Source organism: Mus caroli, chromosome 1 (genome assembly GCF_900094665.2).
Source record: "Mus caroli chromosome 1, CAROLI_EIJ_v1.1, whole genome shotgun sequence".
Taxonomy (NCBI): domain Eukaryota; kingdom Metazoa; phylum Chordata; class Mammalia; order Rodentia; family Muridae; genus Mus; species Mus caroli.
The window spans coordinates 156,890,892-156,895,142 of NC_034570.1; positions in this window are offsets into that span (position 1 = coordinate 156,890,892).

A 4,251-nucleotide genomic window follows, 5' to 3' on the forward strand; every position below is an offset into this window, starting at 1 on the left:
TGTAAAATTCTGTTGCAGTTAAGGATCTGGTTACTTGCCACTATTGCAAAGAAACAAAGGTTATCTTGCTTTTCCAAAAGCTGTTTTCTGGTTACAAAGTTCTGTTACCTCACTTGCTTCAACGAAAATAGAACGGCTTAATTTATATCCAGGTTATAAGTCATAACTGCCAGCCAGGTAAGTGCCTGGAAGGCAGTGCATACTCAGTAAAGAGGACCCAGCATTTTAATAACTACCTGGAAATTTTCATTGGATAAAAAAATATAATGAAAAATGTTGGGAGGAGACTATGTATCTTTTAAATTCTTGTCCAATTATTAGTGACTCCCACCTAGTTTTATGCAGTGTTATTTCATTTTCTCTAGCTTCTGGCTTTTCTTGTATTTTAATGCCATGTCCCTAAGGAATTTTGGTTCCAGAGGAGCAGTGTATTTTGAGAAATAAGACTTGAATCTTCCCAGGAATTTTGTGTATATGGAGAGAACAAAACCATTATAGTGAGAATATGACTCTCAACCACACATGAATGTTATGACTATCATTAGCATTTTCCCAAACATAAAATTTGCATTTGCTCTATTTGTGTCTCAAACTATGACAATGTATTTAAAATGAAAAATCTAGCGACAAATTCAGACAAGCCATTTGTCCACAGTGGTGTGATAATGTAAGGCAGTCTAAGGATTAGGAAGGCAGCCCTTGCTTTTAGCTTCTTTTGTGGTTCATAGCTAATGACCTTAGACAAGTTGCTTGATATGTGAGTTAGTCCTGATCACCTCTTATGAAAAAGAAAAAGTAACAATTAGAATCTATTTGCACATGATCCTTTGGTCAGATACAAACATTCTTTTCTTTCCTTCCTTTTTCTTTTCTTTTCTTTTTAACATCTAAACAAAATGAACAGGAAGTCAATATATATCATTTTTGTCCTTCGTTCTATTAATTGTACTCTGCATCCCCTTTACCGTTTATAATCATCATTTCCAAAACTGCCTGTAGCAGCAATTTCAAGCATATGAAGTCATGCAAGATATATAGCTCTTTGATGGATTATGCCAAGAAATGTCTTACCTTAGGCAACCTATTGTAAAATTACCTCAGTAGTGATGATATTATGCATTTTGCATTGCTTTGCCTCTTCTAATAAGGTTTGGTCTTTTGGAAGGTTTTTTTTTTTAATAGGAAGGAATGGAGGAAGGAAGGAAGGAAGGAAGGAAGGAAGGAAGGAATGAATTCTGGTACTTAGGGGCTGTATTTCTACTTGAGGAAAAGAGTGGTTGAAACCAAATGAAGCAGAAGTTTATGAGAAAAGACAGGAGGAATAATTGCTTCTACTAACCACAATCTTTTGATGTCTCTGAGGACATCAGAAGCCAGAGGAAGGGCAGTCCAACTCACAGTTTTTGCAAAGGAAGTGTTGTCCAATCCCTGGATTGAGTCGCGTCTGCTTTGTGGTTGTTTTTTCTGCCTTTGATTCCTTGGTCTAAGTTGCTTATTATCAAAAGAGTGGGAGACTGATCCCCTCCTTTATATGCCAGTTCTTGGTGATCTTCCTGTTGGATATCCTCTCCACCTCCAGAGGAGCCACAGTGCTGAACCTCTTTGATCCTCTTTTATAAGCATCGGGTTTCCCCACACCCCTACTGGAGAGCAGGATCTTCACACCTACTACCAGAACAACCCACCCACATTTTTTGAAATAAGTGATCACTGCAGATAGAGAAGTGAAATGTTTCCACATAATTTCTACAAATCACTTCTGATGATGTATATCTTCAGTTTCCTGCCTTGGAGATCTCGAGCACAGATCCTATAAGAAGTTTTCAGTAACAAATCATTGCACACATTTCCAAAACAGTGTGTTCCATACCTTATTTATTATCTAGGTTCTCCGGAGGAGATTCATAATCAATAGCCTATCAACACATATAAATACAGTAGAAGAGATGTATCAGAGAAATTGAGTGATATAATCTTGACAGGCAAGAACACCTCAGGGTGTTGGTAAGCCTGATACGTTGTAGTACCGCCAAGGGTGATGACTTCAGAACCAGGAAAATTCAGGTGAAGCTTCTGCTTGAGGCTAAAGGTAAAAGAAGTGAGGGAGTTGCTGGCTTAAGTCCTGAAGTTTAGAGATCAAAGAGCCTGGCATTCTCATAAGCAAGAACAGAAAAATCTGTCATCTCTAGAAGAGAGAGAGAAGGTTATATTTCCTATGTCTTTCCTCTCTTTTCACACATCAGCCCATTGGATTGTGTCTACTCACGAAGATCCTTCCTTGCTTGTTCTACTGAACTGCAACCTGATCTTTAGAAACTTTCTTACACACCTGGGTCAGGGCAATTTTTCTAACCAAACTCCAAGCACCTGGATTTTCACCCAGGCAAAGAGGAGTAGGCTCAGTGCATACTAGATTAGGTATAATTGGTGCTTCCCTAGTATCTGGAGTTCCGTCATCAGTGAAGGGACAAAAGAACATCACAATTCTACTCTTTGTTAACATGTCAGCCCGCACGTCTCCTTAAACCACACTTGATGTCCAAATGAAGCAATGAGATCCACTCGTGTGAGAGTTATCCTGCATTTGGTTGAAAGGCCACATAAGAAGTATAATTCTAAGATGATATGTTCCTACCTCTTGATATGCAAAAACTCAATGTTATGATGGAAAGTTAATAATGCTTAAATGCCGATATAAGTTAGGTTTTATTTTCATATGATGAAAGAATAATAAATGTGAAACAAATATATTACACTCAGACACACCAAGAAAAAGTCCAGAGAAAAATATTACACTGCACCTACCATAACATATTCTCAATGAAGTAAGTAGGAAGTGTTTTTGACAATTAAGGTATTGATCTCTATAACTTGTTACATGCTTAAAACTGGTACGATTGATTGATGGATGTATGGATCCAGAGATCTTGAAACAATCTTCTTGCATCTGCCTCCAAGGGCTGGGCTGACAGGCATGCCCTATCATTCCTGGTAGTTAAAACTACATTTTTAAAATCAGGATTCTTTTTTGGTCATATAAAATATCCTAAGTATTTAAAAATAAATACTTCATACCATAACCCCATATGAAGTTGTTATGGATGTGTTCAGACATCTAAAACCATCCCATATTCCTATAAGCTTCACTCTAAAAAGAGAATGAAAGAATAAAAGGAAGAAAAGAAAAAAGAAAAGTGTCCAAGGGCTAAGCGTGTTCATTATTCAAAGGAATAAAGATGGAGTTGTTTTATTGAATAAACTATTCCTACTTTGAAACTTTGAAAGAGCCAAGGCAGATGATGTTAGTTCAAAGAGAAGTTGCAGACTGACCTTGTGTTTCACAGAGTTTAGTTGTGAGAAGTACTGATAGCATCATAGTCTCAGGCAGGAGCAAGCCCCAGTGTGTCCCTGTGATTTTTTGGCTAGAAGATGACATTTATATAGCAGTCAGGACAAAAGTTACCAAGCTTGAATGTATCCATTTTATGTCATGCTAAAGCCAAAGAGTCAAGTGTATTCCAAAACGGCACAGTTTATTCAACTCATAAAATTCTACATACCACTACAGTGGTTTTTGTCTGTTTATAGTCAACTGGGCAGCATTGCAGGAGCAACTAACTAGGTTACTCAAGGGTGATGGGGCAATCTCATTGGTTATATATCAAGATGGGTGCTAAGCAGAGTCAATGCATCTAACTAGCTCTTAAAATCTTAAAAAGTGTCACCCCCCCACACACACACACACACATTTTGCAATATGTGCTGGACCTGGAAGGGGTTTTACCTTTGTGTAGCAGTGTTCTGTGAGACCATTCATTTGGCTTTTCAGCAGCAACCATGTCAACAGTAGAGGCTTANGCACCAAAACAGACAAAGGACTCGNACACAAGGGAACACAACAGTCTTTGATTTCCCACCAGCAGCCAGATCAATGAGCAACATCTTTCCTTTAGAAGGAACAAGATCAGACAAGGAATTAATTCAAGTTCAACAGGTTCCAGATAAAAGCAATGTGAGAACCCAAAGGTGTATATAAAAGTGTTTAGTAGGGATTTNAAAAGATAGATTTAGTTCACCTCACAAGATGCTATTGATGTCATTGTCAATACACTAGCCATTAAGCAAGGCTGGTGCTTTTAGGGGTAATCTCTAGTTTAATACACCTTTAAATGTCTTTTTTTTCTTGTTTCAGCTAAAACTTTTTTTGGAGGTGGGGGAGGGGAAACTAAGCATACCCAGGGGCATTTCCGT